The sequence below is a fragment of the Rhopalosiphum padi genome, chromosome 1 (assembly GCF_020882245.1).
Source record: "Rhopalosiphum padi isolate XX-2018 chromosome 1, ASM2088224v1, whole genome shotgun sequence".
Lineage (NCBI taxonomy): Eukaryota > Metazoa > Arthropoda > Insecta > Hemiptera > Aphididae > Rhopalosiphum > Rhopalosiphum padi.
This window is the reverse complement of record NC_083597.1, coordinates 88711674-88733832: the sequence shown is the minus strand read 5'-3', so window position 1 is coordinate 88733832 and position 22159 is coordinate 88711674. Positions and strand designations below refer to the sequence as shown.

Genomic DNA, 22159 nt, shown 5'->3' with positions numbered 1-22159 from the left:
ATATATTTGTGTAATGTGTTATTATAATGTGTGTAATGTGTGTGTCTCCCCTGAATTTAAATTAACCCGTGAAATTGAAAACAATATGGTGTGTAAGTTTTATAAAGTTACACGCAGCCGATAAACTAATAACGATGACAATCACGCTCGGCGGTGGTTGGATATATAGTTTCTCGGCTGCGAATGTCTTGTACGATAATTTATCGAATTTAATATTCGATAAATTTATTATATTCCCATATCGTTTTTGATAATATTTCACTGAATAGCTCCGGTAACCTCGTTTACTAAACACATTAATATATACAATCAAATAATAAGCAATTTTTCAGTTGAATTATATTATACAAAATCGCGTTATAATATATGCTATCTTTTTAAATAAATTAGGCGTTTAAAAACCGTGCTTTTGATAACACGTATTGATTAAATTTCCAAACAATCTATAATACACTTTGAACACTTGAATGGCGTATGCGCTATTCGAATAATCGAACGTAAAAAATTATACCTCAATAATTATACCATAATAGTTATGATAATAGTCATTATTATTATTATTATTATTCACATGTAACAACACTATGCAGAGACATAGTATATATGTATTATATAAATTAGATACGTAATACGTATGATGCATACTTGCACGGAGAAAAATAAATACAAAGTAGATTTTACAGAATTTTTCCTATCAAACGAGTTGAAATATAACAATACAACATTTAAATGAATAAATAATTATCGTTTTCAATGGTAACTTAAATTATCGCAACAATTAATTTTGACAATCAATAGCTGGTATCGCGATTATAAAAAAAATAAAAACGATTGAGTGGTATCAATATATTTTTTAAATACATTACTATTAATCTCAATATAGTATATGTATATATTTAGCGTATATAAACTAAAATGCTGTATGATGTATAATACACAGTATTTATACGTAATGTGAACACAAAATACTAATGCCAATACTTAACGTTTTGTTTGCGTACATAAAAATAATACATAAAAACAAACAAGGATTAAATATAAAAAAAATTATTCGTGTCCACGAGTCATTGTTATACATTATTTTGTACGTTTAAAGTATAACTCAATAATAACAATAATAATAATAATTTAAATTCTTGGGCTGTTTGTCGGCTACTGAGTAATAGTAGTAATTGTATACGATAGTGTTTTAACACAACTAAAACAACATCTGCAGGTACAAATAATAATAACAATATTATAGTTATGACTGTAAATGATTACACACTTTTAACTGAAACATCAATGATAAATGCAACCTGAATATACTTTTTAATAAATGAAATGCATCAAAGATATACAATTCGTGATTTATAAAGTAAACCATTACAACATATTATTTGTATTCAGTATAATAAAGTACTTATTTGGTATCCTGGTATTCAAAATTGATATATTGATGTACTGGAATTTTATCTGTCACGTAAAACGCCGTACAGCATCAGTAAGTTATAATATTATTACATGTATCCGCGGCTATATAAATTCAAAAGTCTAAAACCGATGACCAAAATCATTAGCTTTCCGCCGATGTTCATAAAACTGTTGTTAATTATAGATACAACAAGATTCTTAGTATCGTGATATGTTATTATGCTACTTCAATCAAATATAAATGTATCGATCATTCTAGACAATCTTTATTTAAAATTCAATTTTTAAACTTTTGTTTAAATATTGTAAAATTAAAAAATAATTGAAATTTATTTTTTAGTTTAATCTTTAAAATATAATATGCAATAATTAAAATAATAGATATATTACACTGTGTCAGCTAAGAATGGAGGAATTATCATGCATGTAAATTAGTAAATTTAAGAAGTTTACATAAAGTATTGACTAAAATAAGAGAAACATTTGCTTAATAATATCTGGTAAATTATAATATCTACGTAGGTTTGCTTATCACAACGATAATAGCGGTTGTACCACAAAATGGCAATAGTACCACAAAATTTCTGTGGTTATATTGTGACGCATTATAGTAATTAATGTCTAAGAGACCAATAATACTCAGGTTTACAATAATATTGGAATGATTTGCATTTACCTAAGTTATTTATTTCGGCATGAATATCGTTTATTTATTACAACAAAATATACTATTTTGAAATATAATTTCACTGAAAAATATAATTAAGTACATATTATAAAAGGAAAAATTATTTATAAAAATGTACGTTTTAACTTTTTTACATTCCTAGTTCCCAGGAACGATCCCGTTCTTATAACTTTCTGAAAATTCTCAATAATATTCCCTTCCCCGAAAATACTATACAATTTCCGGGAGGAGAGTGCCAATCCTAATCGAGACTAATAATAATAATACAATAAAAAAAATGGTCATCAAAGTGTTTATTAAAAAAATATATTTAAATATACAATATACATAGAACAGTAAATATTATTAATTATAACTTGATAATAACTTTGAAGCAGATTTTTTACTAAAACTGCAGGTTATTGAATAAAAATATCGAACCAATATTTTCACGATTATTATAATTTATGGAAATGTTCAGACAGTTAAATTACCTATATATAATACTAATTGTCCCACCAAGCGTTGCCCGGGCAAAACGACGTTCGTTGGAAAGTCACCTCATCAGGTGAATTCCGAGTGTAATGTATTGTGTGTGAGTGTGCGCCGACACTAATCTACACTAATATTGTAAAAAGAAAAAATTTGATTGTTTGTTTGAATAGTAATAAATACATATATATATATATATACACAACACAAAATATACACACACGCCACCACGATAACGATAACAGTCGGAGCCTATTCAATAAAAACAATCAAATCGACGTTGCCCGTGTATTAGACGAGTGAATAGTGTGTGAAGCTCACGTTGATCAAACGGTTTTCAAAGTGTATTCGAATAAATACGTGTTTAATAGTCGCAAGATGCAATGGAAGTGAAATACGTCAGACGGCAGCGGCGTTATTATTTAGAATGTACTAATATATATTTATTAGTTTAATACAAAATTTCAGTCGACCCTATCCAATAGTTGCATGTATTTTTATGACTCCACAAAGGAAAAACATATTTTCATTTTTCAGTAAAACTTTATCAAAAAGTTACTCTAAAGTAATTTATTTACTTTTTTTTTTTTTTTGTTGTTATCTATTTAGTAATTCACTCATTAACGCTCAGACCGAACCACTGGGTCTAGAGATTTGAAATTTTGTACAGAGGTTCCTTAAGCAATGTAGGGGGATGCATTAAGAAAGGATTTTTCAATATTCCACCTCTAAGGTGGTAAAAGCTATAGACATATGTATTTTTTAATTGTTTAATAATATTTGTTATTAAATTTCTTCTAAGCGGTTCTAGGATACTAAAAATATGTCTAATTACTTTTTTTTTTTTTAATTTTTTAAAATTAGTTTTGTTATAATATATACCATCCCCTATTTCAACCCCTTGCAGCCCTTTTTTGGTATTAAAAAGTAGCCTATGTCCTTTCTCAGTGCCTAAACTATCTATGTACCAAATTTCATTCAAACCGGTTCAGCAGTTTCGGAGCCTATTCAATACAAACAATTAAATGTTTCCTATTTATAATATTAAGTATAGATACAGACTATGCAAGAATTAATTTGAATAATTTGTATCGTGCCTTAACGGCGCGAAACGGTGCATCATCAAAATATTCTGTCCGACAATAAAATATAATTACGAATAAAATAATTATTCGTCCGACGATTTCCAACACGCACGTTCATCCATATGACACACAGTGTAACAGCGTTGAAAATCGCACTGTGCCGAGTTGTATACTCCACACGGGCGTGCACTAAACGTAGGTCGCGATGACCCATAACACTGTGCGTGTATACTGTAGATATTAAATTATCTCGGATAGTATTTTCCGCGACTGTTATACAATCCACACGGTTGCATTACTCATAATTTGTGCATCGGTTCCATTGAATACGTTGAAACCACAATATTCCTGGTCGCTCCGCCGAATATAGTGGTGCCCGCCGGAGTGGCGGTCGAGTGCAGCAGATCCAATTTACAGTTTGTTCAGCTGTAATAATACCGTGTTAATTGAATTGCTGTTTTCGTAAATTTTACACTCGCGCGTCACTTTTAGCGACTGTAATGAATCGGTATTGCAAACGGCAATCGGTCACACGAGCCGGGAGTGTAGAATTGTTAACTGTAAAAAAAGTCAAAGGTATGTTTTCAAATTAATTTACATGTATATTATTGGAAATTCACAACATTTTAGTCACTTCGATATTCGCATTATGTTCAAATATATAACTAAAAAATCGTTTTAACTAAAATCTTGCAAATCATCAATTTATTGTCAGTCGCCTATTCCTATTATCAGTACGTCTACAATGTTTATTAGTAAATCTGCGGCTAGCAGTATTGCCATCACTCTTCGATTATAATTTATTGCTTAATAGATGCCATTAATTAAGCGTTAAAAAAATGTAAAAAAAAATGAGTTAACTAAGATGTAGGTATTTATAGATATATTAACAATAATAGTAAAAAGCAATGGGACATGGCGTGGCGCAGTGGACGCACCGATTGCACGACGGCGCTGGTGTTAAACGAACGGCTTCGTTGATATTTCCCGAATGGTGTGACCACCTGGGAATTTTAGCAACACACACGTCATGTCCTAACCATAATCGCAGAGATAAATAGTATTCAGCTGCACCTCTCTTGACATAAAAATAAATAAATAAAAGGCAATGATTGTGTGTGTGTGTGTGTGTGTATGTACGCGATTCACAGCAAAGTCTGGCACACTCATGGATCTGAAAATCGATACATAAAATGTAATCATTATCGGGAGATGTGCACCTCAAAGCCAAATTTTTATTTTATGCGTTTTAACGAAAGATTTACACAGAGATTTTTTGGTATCGGTTACAGAAACAAATAATAGCTATTATTATAATCAGATAGACACCTGTATCTTATATATGATCGAAAATTTGAAACAACCCAAATCAAAGTGTTAATAATATTTATAGCTTAGTATGTTTAACGGAGTTTAAAAAAGTGTAAATCCATTGAAATTTGATCTATCTCGTGAAACGCAGTGCAGCATCAGCTATACATATATCTACTATATAAAATCAAATCTAAAACGGATTATGATTACAGTACATCTACAGTTTTCATCGATTTTCGTATAACTCTCACCAATAGATTCAGCAAGATTTTTAATGACATAACAAGCTAATTTTGTTAATTATTTATTTTAACAGACACATGTTAAATATACTGAATAAAAAATATACTATTTACAAAAAACTATACATATATATATATATATATATATTTTATTTGTATATAAATTGTTGGCTACAGAAAATAAAATATTTATCATCATTTGATACAATTTTAATCCTTTAAATTATATTATTTTATTGAAATAACCCAAGTAACTATATTTTTGTATCCAATATTGACATTTAACAGAGTTAAAAAAGGTGTAAATCCATAGGAAATGAATTTATAACGTTCAATGCCCTGCAGGATTAGCTAGTTATATTATCTATATATAATGTAAATACGTTTATGTTTCGTATTAAATTTAAAAGAAAATTAAATACGATTTAAAATATTCAAATGAGAGCCTTGAAACCGGGTACGCAACAAACCAAAAATTTCATTGAAAAATACGCAGTCCATAGATTTAAATCCGACGAAGATGTTTTTTCAAGCGTTTAAAAAATATATAATACATTAAACAAATTTACTATCAATGAAGTCGAGCGCGTTTTAATGTGTATGGTATTATGTTCAATATTTTTTTAAGTGTAAAAGATATGTTTTCAATACAGCACGACGATTTTTAATGTGTATGTTTGCTTACTATGATAAATAAGTTCTATAAGTAATATGTTTTTTTTTTTTTTTTTATGTTATATCGAGTATACTAGAAATATCTATATTAATCCATTTTGAATATTTGTTAAAATATGTCTATTTACAAAAATATCTCCGTATAATAGTTTCGATCGGCTTTTGACGTCTTACAGCATATTAACACATCACTTAGTAGATTCGTTTATACTATTTGCATACATGATGCAAATAAATTGCAGATTATTAAATACATATATGCGTTGGGAAATTATTAATTACATTTGAAAAATTGATGGGATTCCTATAATTCCTAATTTATTTTAATACAAATAATGTAAAACATATAAAATGTAAAATTTCATTTGAATAAACTACTATTTCAGTAAGTGCTGTTGAATGATTTCAAAGATTTCAATCATTAACAGTGTTTAAAATAGAATGTTTAATATTATTCTTTTGACTGTTACAATGTTCTCACGGACTTCTAGCCATTAATTTTAAACTGTACAACTCGTGGATTGTTTATTTTACACAGAATCCTATAAAAACAAGATAAAGACAAAATATACATTAGAATATTACTAAAGTTAAGACGGGCAAAAAATAAAATGGGAACTTTAAGAATAGTTTGACATTTCAAAGCAAAGTCTCTTTTTGTATTCAAATTTATAAATGCAATTTTCGCTTATTATTCCATACAAAAATATTATAATAGCTATTGTAATCAAATTAATTTCTTACGACAACTGAGTAACGTAACTGTTTTACCAAAAACAAAATACTTTTGATAGCGCCTTGTAGACAATTTTTATTTCATTAAATACTTCGCAAAATATACATTATTTCTAAGTATTTTTTTTTTACTACATGGTTTTAAAATAAAAAATATAAATAATATATCATAAAAGCCAAATTTTCCAAGCTTACATAATGGCCTCAAAGGTATTCGTTTCATTAAAATTATCAATATTTAATAGTTTTATCGTACATCGACATACATTTTGAACGAATAATTAATTAAATATAGGTCAGAATTTAAATATCATAAGTTTTTAGCGGTTTCAAAGTTAAACATAAACATTCAATAACTGATTGTAGAATTGTAGAATCCATGTTATAAATGTGTATGAAACTTAGTTTTTCAAATAATGCATACTTCCAAATAAAAATGTAAAACTAAATTTTGTCGAAATAATGAGTTTCTGCAGTTAAAATAATTTACCACGTCATAATAACATGAGTATATCATGTTAGAATATCACCAACGAATATGTAAAATGGTAATAATTATCGGACGAACCAAAGACGAAAACAAATATGATATTATTATATGATTGGAAAAAAAATGTCTATTTTTGTACTAAGGTTTTATGATATAACGTATTATATTTAAATAGTAAACACCTTTGTCAAAAACTCATAGCTTCGTAGGCTCTTCATTATACCTACATCATAGATAATAGGTAGGTTAATTAGATATCGGACGACAAACAGACGTGAAAAATATCAAGACAGATAAGAGGGCAGTAGGTTCAAATCCCAAGACTTGTCATAAAACTTTTGCACATAAATCAAGCAGAATGCATTTGCGTTGGCTACAAAGTTTATAATTACAATAGGTACCTATATACATGTATAGATAGATAGACACTGTACTTAATACTGCATGTACCTACCTTTGCTATCAGACATAGGGTCGCGATGAGACCAGACACACCCATATAAAATATTCACACACATAATTTATAATATATATATTCGTATTTAACTCTTGAAGGACAAACCCCGCGGGGGGCCATCATCTACTTAGCACTGCACACGCAACAATAATATGCCAATTGGTATTTTCGGTCGACTCAGGCCCGTGCAGCGGTAAGTGTGCGTAATGTAGAGGAGACGTTAGAGACACTTATCATAATATGCTATAAATTTATAACTGAAGTGACACTATATAATATTATTAGACACGAAATCCATGCGTACAGGCGCTGTATTGAAAAATTCCGATCGAATTTGCGTTTACTTGATCGTTTATGCTTTTAGATTTAATATGACGTTTTTTATGGATCACATTATACGCTCAATACGCTTTCGATCAGATCGTTATTGTGATATATAGTTTGTGATATACAGTTGGTTTTTTCGATACGATTCAACGTTAATAATAGACAATGTGTATGACAAACAATGCATATAATAATTAAGACATATTGTAATTTTATCAATTCGCGAATAATATAGCAAACCATAAAATTTTCGCTTTTTAAAATTTGTTCAAATGCCTCCTTCCACTTAAAACAGTATCATTCAATAATTTGTTTTTCTATAAAAAATAATAAATACAATCGTGTTAAAATATCAGAAGATAATAACCACATGTTTTTATAATCGATCAAATTATAATATATTAAAATGAACATATACTACTGAATAATTATGTGTAAATCTACAGATTAATGATCGATAGAAATACGCATTTGAAATTTAAATATTTCTATTTGTTTTGATATTTTATATTTTACACATTTCCCGTTTTAATCAAACACAGCTCACAATTATTTCGAAAGAAATATAATTATTATCTTTTTATCGGCTTATTATTACATTATGGGCAATGTGTCACATATAATATAGAACACGGTGTTCAATTCCAACGGTAAAATATTATCAAGTTCGTCGTGGGACGCGGTGACCTAGATATTTTACATCTTACGTTGAAATCATACAAAGTTTGATAATAATAAGCGTGGACTACAAAGCTACATAGTACTTTTGTTAATTTACAAGCATAAACTACAATAATTACCAAAGTCTCCAGCACACAAAACACATAAAATGTGTGTGTAATAATTATCCATGTAGACATTATTAATAATGTAACACTATTACACTAAACAATAAACATAAACAAGTAAGAAAATGCACAATTTGCGAGCTTCTGCACACAGTTTCGATAATGCGTAATTCATTGTAAGTCTTAAATACTGAATACGACCAATAACTGTAATGCTATATTTAGTATGCCATATTGGATATTATGTATAGTTACATTTAGTTTTAGTACAAATATAATATAATATTATCATTATATATAAACTATAATATAATATAACGAAGTTCAAAAGTACTAGTGATTTTACTAGTATTCTAAGTAGGTAAATATTAATATTATTTATTATACAGTAATAACAAATTTAATTAACTCGATGTGGATTAATATTAAATGCACTTATTTTAATTATTAAGTAATACATCATACATAATTAAACATAACAAGTTGAGAATAAAATCTGCCAAATAATTCATATTGTTATTACGATCAACAATAGTATTGTATTAGTTTTCTGAATGCAACGTAAATCACGATAAATGAATATTACGGCCGGAATAATATAATGTGACGTATATTAAACGCTTTTAAACTCGTACATTCTCATAATCATTTTTTGTAATTAATAATTGTATTTAAAAAGATTATAAACATTTTAAGAATTGGAAAATGTTTATTGATTTATAAGATTTTATTTTAATTTCGATTTATCACTATAAAAAAATAATTTTCGTTTTTTCTCGCTTTCAGTTTACACAATGTTGACTATTACTTTTTTTCTTCAAAGTTATAAATTATTTTGATTTAAATAAAATATGTGGTTCATAAATAAAAAAATTGTATGTATCACAGTATGTAGTAATAAACGTAAAATGAGAAATTGTCCCTATTGCGTCAAAAGTTTTTACACCGCATACAGTTTCTTCAATTTTATTTTGTTTATTTAATTTTCTTTAACAGACAGAATACAATTTTCTGACGAGAGAAAATTAAATTTGAAAAAAAAATTGCCTTTTTCTCTGTAATGCAGTTTAAATCAGAATATAGTGCTGGAGTAGACAATAATATAGAAAATCATGCTGGACAAATTTAAAATTGGAAAGTTTGCTTTCTTCCTTATTAAAATTCTATAAAGTATGAACTTTGGTATTTATTAACACATTTTTTATACCTACCTATTTTTTTTTACTACAGTATTATTTATTACGGTTTGAAATCTAAAGTGAAATATAATTTTTTTATTTGTACACTTAAATACAAATGGCTGATGATTAATAAAATATATTTACATAACAATTTAAGAGAAATTTTTCGTTTATTATAATAAAATTATTAAGGGAAACAAAATAGGTCTTGAAATTTAGAACCAAATAAATATTAATTAACTTCACTGTTAATGGTTACATTTGTTTTATATCATAATATATACACAACATTAGCCTTATGCAAATGGACAGAGTTCTATAGAGTAATTTTGTTTATTATATTTTTATTTATATTAACAAGTACTCTCCCTTCGTATTACTGTAGAGACAACTATGTAAAATTAGTGAACATTATAAATGTTAAAATAAAATAATTTTTACTTTTATATTATAATAATGTTTGTAGGTATATTATTATGCATACACGTTTTATTTTCGTACACTCCGTGTTCATAAATTTATCTTTATCACTTTATAAAATTGTATAATTTCAACTTTGAATTCATTGAAATTACAAATTATGTTTGTGTTCTTAATATTAGGGACCACGAGTTAATACCACAGACGTAAAATTGTCGTCTGTTTAATTGATATAGGTTGTTAAATATGACGGTAAATGTGTGCAACGTGTATACGTCAACGGAATGCCGAACGTGACATTTTGTCAATGTTGTCGACGGTTAATTCCGTTATATTATGCTGCCTTTTCTGGCAAATAGAGGTTTGGGATCGGGAGTAACAGCTTGCCAATCGTAACTGCTGTACACCACATACATCTATATTTCTATAAGTGAATCTATTAACTATTTAATATAAAAGTTATATAGATATTATACATGTACAAATAATTTCGAACAAAGATGGTTTTATATTTGTTTTCGTGGGTCTATTGAATAACGTGTTGATTAAAAACGTAATTAAACGATTATTTTGTTTTATAATGACTCGTCAAATGGGAATCTCATTATGAACACGACAGTTTGTACGTTATTATTATTGTGTAATCATTAATTTAGTGTTTTCCTCGCTATATGTAATATGAAATACTCAGATAGTACCAGCTCTCTTAAGTTTTTTCCTTACGCCAAACGAATAAATATAGACGAATTGAAAAAATAATCGTAGAATGAGAGTCATCATTCAACATTATTAGTGCTAGTTATCTCTTTAATTGGCGACCATTTCTGTGAAACATTAATATAATTGTCATTATAACTTTTTAGGAAGCACTTACAGTCACTTATTTACCTGCAGTGTATACAATTGTTATACTTGTTTCTATAACGGTTACTTAAATATATTATTTTTTAATAACATATAAAACACAATATAGTAAATATTTTATAATATTATACTGTTATGTATGAAAATTGCATTGTAAACAATTTATGTTAAACGATTTATTCCATCATTCAAATCAAATTTATTACGTTTGAATTTATAATTTTACTTTACATATTTAAATTATGATTTAATCACAATACCGTTGACTTAATAATAATTTTACTTTATTCCTAGTAAGAAATATAATTTTAGATCTTATAAACTTTTCTTAAAATTAGAAAAAATAACTTGACAAAGTATAAAACATGATTAACAGTCTGACCTTAAACATTTTAATGAAAAAAATAAAATTGAAAAATAATAAATTTTCACGTGAATTAAACAGTAGACTTTTTTTAACCCACTCAAATTTAGACTGGACTGTGCGTGGGACGAATATATTAATATTTTAAGCCAGAATTCGTACATCGAGTGTCGAAGTGACTCATTTTCGACACGAATATAAAATAGCGACTTTCAGCGTTGTCGAATTTCGTCGAACACCCTCCGAGAGCAAACTACGTGTAGGACGAATACTCGCGATTCAGTAACGGTTAAGTCGGGTTGGGGCGTAAACGAAAACAACCCGCCTAAGATAAATCGTATCAGATTTATAATGACTTTTATATAGTCGCCGATTAATATTGTTAAATATAAAAAAAAAAAAAAAAAATGAAATCACCACAAATCGTACCGTTACGTTTAAAATCGAACCGTTAACGAACACCGAGTGAAACGTTATCGGCCGGAAATCGGATATGGAAAAAAAAGTAGATTTGTAATACGATGACATATCGTATATGTGTGGCGCGTGACACTGTTTTTTAGTTTTATATTATTTAATATTCGGCCGGGAGGTCACGTGAAACAGTCAACGGCAGAGAGCTATATATTTATTACGAAAATAAATTAAAACAAACACACCACACCACAATTTGTCGTATCGATTTCCGCGCAATATTATTATGTCGTCAGACGGAAGTCGTCGTGTACACCGTAAACGCGTGTGCATTATTATTGCAATAATAAACACGGTATTATGTTAATGGCTTAAGCGTGTGTGCGGGCGCGTGTGAGAGTGACGGGAAACCGAGACAAAAACCGGAAGGAAAAAAAACACCGTAATTTTCGTTCTAGGCCGTACTCTCGCAGTGTGCGATACGATTTAATCGGTGCGGTTATACGTATGTAGTGCGTTATCAGTAAATAGGTATATCATCGTTGTCACCGTCAGCCGGTTAAAACGGAAGAGCATAATATAATATATTTTGCCGTCGACTATCTACTGCGCGGCGACGACGACGACGACGACGGGGAAAAGTCGCTCGTACGATGTACACCGCGACGCGTACTCGCGCGCCTAATGCTCGGCGGTGTCGGTATAAGAAAATGCGATTTATGCGCTCGTGCGGTGGTGTGTGTGCGTGTGTGTTTGGTTTTGGACGCCTTTTAATGTGAGGCAATTATTACGAGCTACGTCGGCTATTAACCGCGTACAATATAACACACGTACACATACACTACACCTACGCAATAATATCACGACGGCGGTCGGGAACGTGTTTTTCACGAGTCATCAACTGCAGCGGCATAATGATAATAATAATATTGTTATTATTGCGAATTTGTCGGCTGAATACATTTAAATAATTTCGCGTTCACACACGTCCTATACCGGTGTTACGCGGTTGTTATTATAACGCGCGCGTCAATGAGACACCACTCGCAGCTCATTATAATAATAATAATAATAATTATGTTACGCGTCACACACGAGTTTCCGCCCTACGAAGGACCTACTGCGGCGTATTTTTCAACGCGTTCCGTCTCTACACGACACACGACGACGTGGATTTCCTTCTATCCTTGTCGGTCCGCATAATAATATTATTGGACGTCGCACTTTTTTCCCGATAAATCTCCGAACACCGTTGATGCGATGTCGATATAGGTACTTACTGGAGTACCGGACACTACGCCGTCTTGTGGTTTATCGTTCCGGATATATATACTTTATGATTATCCGATATTTCACGAAAATATCTCATTATCCTGTAGTGTGTATAATTTGACGATAATAAAAATTTATGTCGCGATACTGCGTTTTATGTCGGAAAAAAAACACATTATTACGATCAGCGAAAGATCATTAAAGTCACTGTTAAGCGAATACGGTTTCTGGGTAATGTTTGCACGTAATTAACATTCGAGATTAATTGTGTTTTTTAAAAACATACAATCTCTATTATACATAATGGTCATAATGATCGACTCGAACGCAATTTTCGATTTTATCTTTGATTAAAAGTATAATATTTTACTCTTTGATTATTCCGAACAATTTTAAAATTGTTTGCTTGTCGTTTTTGATCTCGATCATATTTTACTTAGCGTATTGTAAAGCGCTTTTCCAGAAGATTATGTAGGATATTGTTAGAATATTTATATCTCAGGACAAGGATTGACTTTATTAGTATGGATAATTTATTGTTTTTTTGGCGGTTGCATCAAGTTATTAGCGGATAACATTGAACCATTATATTATGACGATCCGCTTACTTTTAGGGACGTTTACATACAGCTTATGTAATATTATGTATTTAAGTATCTGTCAGTGTCCATACGTATAAGGTTTTACGGTGTTACTTCACGTGGGAAATTATTAGTGTATACCTTTCACAGTTTCACATATCAAAACATATTGTAAAAAAAAAAAAAACAATAATAATAATCAACATAAAATAATAGAGTAAAGATAAGTAAGCTTGACTATTTTTAGAAACACAATATAGATTTTTATTCAAATATATTTTTTTAAGTAGATATCATGCAATAATATTATATAGAAAAAAATTCAATTGAAATCAAATATTAAGATTTATTTTTTACTCCACTCAAAATGAAAAATATAAAAATGTTTCTTTTTTGAATTATATGACGAGTATATTAATGGAAATAATCGGTAAGCTTACATCACAAATTTTATTTTATTCTATTTTTTTATTTTAAATACTGCATTTGTTATATTATTACTATTTAATTCCTATAATATTATATGATAAAATAATATTTAAAGTAAATATTGTGCGTCGATGTATTTCGATTCTTGTTTCTAAAATCTATATAGAAACTTAATCATGATTCACGCTCACACGCGACGTATCGTATTTTAGTTTAATTTTATCGATGACAATTTTACTGTAATACATATTGTTGTTTATACTAAAATTTAATTTTTATTCTTTATACTAGCTACTTAAGTCTTTAAAAAAAGACACTTCGTATAGAAAAGGGGGATAACAATATTTACAAACCAAAAATCGCTAGGTATATACTAATTTGCTCTATTTCATATTAATAATACGCGTTTCCGGGAATGGTTTCAATTTAGTTCAATTACAATAAGACGTTCAAATAATATACGCTCAAGATACTTAACTGTTGCATCTTGAACAGATTTCTGAACTATTTTTGTTTGCACGCGCAACCTTATTACACGTGTTTCGAACACGACCGCAATACCGCAAGTTCAGTAAACGCACACCAGTCAGTAACTTTATTATACGTATATTCGGAGACACAAATAATAGCTATTTTCGAAATTTAACACCAAAAAATTAGTATAGTCATAAATCCATAATTATGAATTTATAATATGCAAAAAGTAAAAGTCAATAGGAGATAAACGCACCTGTTAATAAACATTAATTCAAATTTAGAATAGTTTGTAGATTTTGAATTTTGGAACACATCGTTGTACTTTTTATTCATATTTATTAATGTTGTATTATACTATTACATAGTTATTAAATCAATTATTAAACACACAGTTATGATTTTAAAATATAAATTTGATATTAATACTCTTAGTTCTGTGAAAAATAATTTATCAACATTAAAATATTCGATGCATTTTTATTTTTGAAAAATAACGAATAATAAAATTTAACATTTTGAAATTGTACAAGTACTATTACGTATTTACTATTTGCTGATGACAATTTTATTATTATGTTTGTTTACTGAATTTTCTTTTTTTTTTTTTAATATTATGGCGACGTAGAAACACTGTATCCGGACGATTGCTATTTTATATTATTATAGATCTGTATAACTATTATACGTAAATAAAATTAAGAAAAGTAAAAGTAAAAGTAATAAAAGTCATCGGTCATCGGCGACAACGTAGTTGTGTGACGATACAATAATACGTATACAATACAAATTACACAAATATACGACAGTCCACAGACAATTATAACCGTAAACGAATATGGCCTAAATACGGCACCGGTGAAATATGGACGGGACTATCTGAGAGCACTCGATGAGGTGAGAAGGGGGGTAGGTCCCGTTCCGGCGCCCTGCGGAAGGGTTGGGCGGCGTTTTCCTGGTTTTAAACGAGGCACTTATGCAATTTCCGCGCATTCGTGTAATACTTTCTGCCGCTGATGTTGCCGTGTTTGCCCATGGGAAATTAAAAGGCACCATGTCAAGCGGCGGTGGTGGTGGAACAGACGGCAAAAACGGGCAGCAAAGCCGTAAGCCTCAAATGATAATACTACTGTAACTACTAATATCGCTACTATAACTATTATTACTACTGCCGCTGCTATTATAACTATTTCTATTACTACCTACTAATACTGCTATTATACTAGGTACCGTTATACCTACTAACGAAGCCACACCATTGGATTGACGATAAACTAAGTTTTGAACAAGAGTCGTATATGCACGATGTCAAAGGACGACTTGATTGTGTACCTGCGGTCCCATAGACAGTATTATATTGCACTGTATGGCGTATGGTAATATTTTGTATGAGCGTTTTACGAGTTGATTTTTTTTTTAGAAAATATTTATCGTTTGTTTTCCAAGTTAACTTTTGTGTTTTTGAGATTTTGTAATATACTTCAAAGTTATAACGTTACATTCTTAACATTTTTTTTTTTATTGAAGGATTTGAGCCTTTTTAAATTTTTGTACTTATCTTCAGTTGCATATTTACTGAAAGTGAATATTTGTATTAGAAATGTAAGTATTATAATAACATAAAACAATGATAAACCACCGGTTTACTATAAACGATTGTTTAAAAAAAAACAAATTGATGGTGTAAGAGAGGATATTCATGATATTTAACTTCACTATTTTATAAAGAGAAAAACTTTAAAAAAAAAGTACAACTATTTTTATAAATAAATATACACATTTATTTATTTTTATTTTAATGTAACAATTATGAAACAAACAAACTTTGGGAAATGATGCTCTTTTGTATATTAGATTTCGGGTGTACCCGATTATGTCATCGTTATATACTTGAAACGATTCTAAGCTAAGATTTTGAATAATCATTTTTTTTTTCTGAAGTTATTGTGTAATATATTAATACTTATTAGTGTTTTACAATTAGTTGTTTATTATTCTACTAGTTGTAGGTACGGTATGTTTAACTAAATTTTGAGAAAATGTAGCATACTATTATACTTAAATTATAATTAAGTTAAGATTATACAAATTTTATACATATAATGGTGTGAATGCTACTCGATTTATGAAATTAATATCATACAATAATTAGTCTAAGTATTTTTTAAATATGTTTACAAAAGAACGATTTACAATATGGTAAAGACTTTGATGTTTCAAACATTTTGTTTTTTGTTCTTCGTTATTTACTCATTGTTTAATAGTTTATTACATATCACTCATACGAATTAAACTCAAAACGTTTAGGCACAACGTTTATGAATTTTATTGTAGTACAGATTTGCATTTCAACAATTTTTAGATAGATTTTAAGATATTATCTACTTATACTTTGAACATATTCACACGATATTACGTAAGGTGATATTTACTAAAAAAGTAATAACAATAATATTGTATAAGAACGATGACAATTAAATACTAAAAATAAATTTAATAACAATAATAACCAAAAACAAATCATAAATTAATGTACTTATAGTTGACAGGCTATTTCCGTTATGAATTGTTTTTCGTATATAATAGGTAATTTCCCATTGAATTAAAAATGAACATCGATTACATTCGACATCTACTATAGTAGTAGAGTCGTATCCACTTACAAACCTGTTCTTGTTAAATTAAGAATCAATTTTCACAAAATGTTATTTTATAAAAACATTGAATAGCAACTACGAATGTTTTACAATTTCACGAGTCAATAATTTATTGTATTAAATTCGCAATATTTTTAATCTGAAAACAACATTTTTGTAAATATAATTTGGTTTTTTAGAAAATATTAAGAAGAAATTATAGTGACTCAGATTTAAATATCACCTTCTGTGTATAAAAAAAAAATAACACTAAATGGATAAATGACCTGTGAATAATGTATGTGTATGGTGGGTAATATATAAATATATTTAAGTTTAACCGGAAAATGGTCTTCTCTCTAGTCTGCCTGCGGGTAATTGGTAGTTTTTTGCATGTAACCTTTATTAAATAACTTATTCATGTTAATCAATGCCGAAATTCGTATTGTTTTTTTCTATAGGTATATATAAATAAAAATAAAAAATTTAGTATACAATTAGTTATAATACTATCATGATAATCTGTAAATATTTTTATGCGTACAAATCGTAGTTTCCAAACTTATGGTACAGTTTTATTCAAAAATACCTAGTGAATGTTAATAAAACATTTTGTTTTCAGAAAAAAATAGCTTAATGAATTATTAAAATATTCCTCATAAATGGTTCTTACTACAATTCAAAAATATCGAAAATAATACAATCAATAATAATAATAATATATAATATATAAGTTTGTTATAGAGATTTTATTTAACTTAAAATATATATGAGATTAGATATTTAATCCGTAAATAACGATTTTTCTTATAACAATTTTATTTAAATTCAAAAAATTAGGTTATTTTATTAGAGACTTGAATTTAATATTCAGAATTTTGTTTCATTAGTACATTTTTTTTTCTGGTGCATTATTGTGAATTTATAGGATATTTAAATCCAAAATTTACTTATAACTTAAAGATAAATATCAAAAGATATTAGATAAAATTATATTTTTAATTAATTAATAATATAATTTAAGAGATTTTTTGAATAAAAATAATAGTTTACCTAATTGTACCTATTTCAGATTATGGCTTATAGTGATTATTCGTATGGTATGATTATTATTAAATTTAAATTTACAATATTCACTAAATTAATCTACTAAATGTTGAGATACACTTAAGATCTATACTCTATTTTATATTTTTATACAATAGCAAGTTTTTTAACCATAAAGCTGACTTATAATGTAAAATAAATCATTGATGATTAAAATATATAATTTATTACAATTTAATGTAGGTATTATGATGATTGATATAGAATGTTTATAATATGTCACCGAATAATGGATTAAATCGATTATCTTTAAACGATATATATGTACACGATATAAATATATTACAGTTTTAAATATTTTATAAGAAACTTCAAACAAACTGAATTTTAAAAATAAGTTCGTAAAACTAAAATCATGTCATACATAAAATTGAAATGATGAAATATGAAATTTTCATATTTATCACTTAACTCTCCTGCACCCATCACTTAATTTTTCTCAAATATATACATAAAATAAAATACAATCATCGGTAGATAATGCAAAAAAAAACCTTATTTTGTTATTTTTTTTTCCAATGGATATAATAGTATAAAATCAACAAAATAAGAAATGTATTAACTTTCAATCAATTTATTTTATTGGGTAGTAACTAAATTTATAAAAAATACTGAATAATGGATTCGTTAGATAACTCAAATTCGTTGTATTCTTAGAAATATAAAATAACTATAGAGCGAACTGCATATTAAATTCCCATAGGAATGTTGAAGTCATACGGTCAAACGGTCATATGCCAACAGAGAAATGTTTATAAAATATCTCAATGGATGAAATGCCAATACTGGTAGTAATACAAATAACGAATCTCTTTTCATAGTTTCGTGTAATACCATATTATAGTATTAATATTGTAGTTTAAAATTGAAATGTAAATTAAGAACATATTACAGAGTTAGTAATATACCTACATTATGTCCTACATATAATAATAATAATAATAATATTGTTATAGAACTATAGAAGTTAATAAGATGCCAATTTTTTGTTTTGACCGTGGCTGTGCGAATGTACAACGCAATGCCAATGCATTATCCATTTTACAACTAGGTACATAGAAAAAAATTTTTTATTGACTAAAATTTTACATGTCTATACCTATTATAGAGTAACTGATTCAAAAACAAAGGTAAAAGACCAACTCGGCGTAGATACTATAAAGAGGTTAAATAATTTTCTGTTACACTTTATTATTATTCACTTAAAGCGCTTAAATACTGCAGATATTAGAATTTAAATTTAATTTTATGGATTCAGGTCATGTTTTAATTTATATTGTACACACAAATTATATAACTAATCGCATATTAAAATACATGCTATGCGCTTCACTCACAATCTAATATTTATTTATTTTTTCATTTACCTGCTTAATATAATATTATTTTAGAACATTTTTGAAATTTCCAACTGGCAAATAAATTCTGAACTGGAATTCAAGACCCGGAATTTAGCAAGGAAGTATTTAATGCACTTTCAACCATAAGTCTGCATTAAAAACAAAGTTATATCATTTTCAATGCCACGTCTATGAAAAAAAAAAAAAAAATTTAATTTTATAGGATGAAATACTGGGTAAATTTGTTAAACACTGTGAATATTGTAATACATTTGAATTTGAGGGACCTAAAACACCACCTACCAAGACATTAGCTTGTTATAAATGGAAGGCGGAAATAACCTATTTTTTTTTTTTGCAAAATGAAATAACGACTGCTTCTGTTCAAGCTGAACTAATTAAATCAGTCCTTTATCGTGGTCATAATTCTAGGTTGACTGTTTGGAGTGTTACAAGACCAATGTTATGGGATCCATACACATGTTACTACTTTAAAACTTTTAGGATGCAAAATACTAAATAGGCAATAAATATAATAAAATTAAAAATTGGTTTGAGCAATTAGTAATGCATTTCACATGTTAGAATAAACCAATAATATTTTAGCAAATAAGTATATTTTAGAAACAGATGCTGGCTAGACACGGCTGATTCTTCACAATATCTAAAAAATATTAACACCCCTGATTTTGAGAATGTTGAAGCTACCGTAGAATACTGTAAAGCAATACACGACTGTATATTTGAATTTTTCTAATTTAAAAAAAAAAAATTCAAAATTCCGATTTATCATAATAACATTGAGCGACTTGAATAAATCATTATTCTACTAATTAAATATTTTAACACTTAAAAATTCAAAGGATTACATTACATAATATATCAAGTAAAAGATTTTTATTTAGGTTTCGCGATAAGCGGTTGAGTAATTATTTTCAATTTTCAAATGTGACATGTAATAGTCACTTTTTGAACAGATAAAAATATATTTAGATACCTTAAATATGACCATATTAAAACGGCTCAATAAAATTATATTAATAACTCTATAAACATTTTTTTTTTTTTAAGTTAATGTTAAAATCATCATCACAAATATATTCATCAGATATTATGAATCAATCCAGTAAACAGAAGACATATACTTTCTAAATTAGTTTTATTTTCAAATCGTGCAGTAATCACTATTTACTATAATGTTTTGTTTATTTTATATTTTTCAATTATAAGTTAAAATATAATTGTCTTACCTAGGTATACTATGGTCAATATATTTTTATTTAGATTGAATTATTTTTCTTAATATTATAATAATATAAATAATATGATAAATGTTTATATTTTGTTTCATATATTAATGAGTTTACTGTTAAGTATAACGCACTTAATAATGTTATCTTACATGTAGTTATAAGCATTTTATTATTTGTTTGTAACTACAAAAAAAAAAATAAATACCTAAATAAAATATTTAAATTAGTATTAAATATTCTTATCAATAATGCAATTTTATAAACATATCCCTATTGGTATATGGTTTCTGACTTAAATAATACCCAGTAGTTGGCTTTCTAATTTTTTTATATTTCGTTTATGGTTTATTATAAACGGTCGCAAGTTATAACTAAAAGTACAAATCAGTATGGATGTTTGGTTTTCCTATTATTTAAAATTAATTCATGTCAACGTATCCGATTGACTGGAATCCTATATGCATACTGTCAATATTCAAAAATATCATTATACATTTTTTTTCATATTATTATTTATATTTTTTTTTCTAAATGGAAAACCTTACACCGCAATTTTGTTTTGTGTGTAAATTTTATATTCTAAACTAAAGATAAGAAATATCCATATTGCTACCAGAATGAATCCCGATTGTATCCTATTTTCACCATTCTGATAGGTTAGGATAGGCTATACTATAATATATTATATAATATGTTGCGTTCAAAATAGAAAGTAAATTCAAAACCAAAGCAGTGATCGGAATCAAGAAAAACAAAACAAATTTATAGCCAGATTGCAAACACCACAATAGTATTGCGATTTATTTCAACAACAAAAAATAGTGCCATCTATTTTTGATCGTGATTTTTTTGCATACTTACACAATAATAATTATATTACAAACATAAATACATACATTTGACTCTTAATTAAAATGTTTATACAAATAATTTTACTTGAGCTGTTAATATATTTATTTTTATACATCACATGTTATTGAATTTTATTAATAGACTATTTAATGTAATATTTAAAATAATATTAAAACTTAATATGGTTGCTTGTATACATATTATTTTAGTTTAGTTTAAAAAAAAAAAAACACTGCTGGTGAACTGAATAAACAAATAATTTTTTCAAAATAGCGATGTTGATGCGC

General features: G+C 27.6%; 1 long non-coding RNA gene across 1 annotated transcript in view; it reads right to left on the bottom strand.

Moving 5' to 3' along the window:
- Positions 1 to 2422: 2422 nt before the first annotated feature.
- The window catches only part of LOC132932163 (uncharacterized), a 40196-nt gene continuing 20459 nt past the window's right edge, over positions 2423 to 22159 (bottom strand). Inside the window, exon 3 of the long non-coding RNA XR_009662825.1 lies at positions 2423 to 4215. This is a non-coding gene — a long non-coding RNA (uncharacterized LOC132932163). The remainder of the gene's footprint in view (positions 4216 to 22159) is intronic.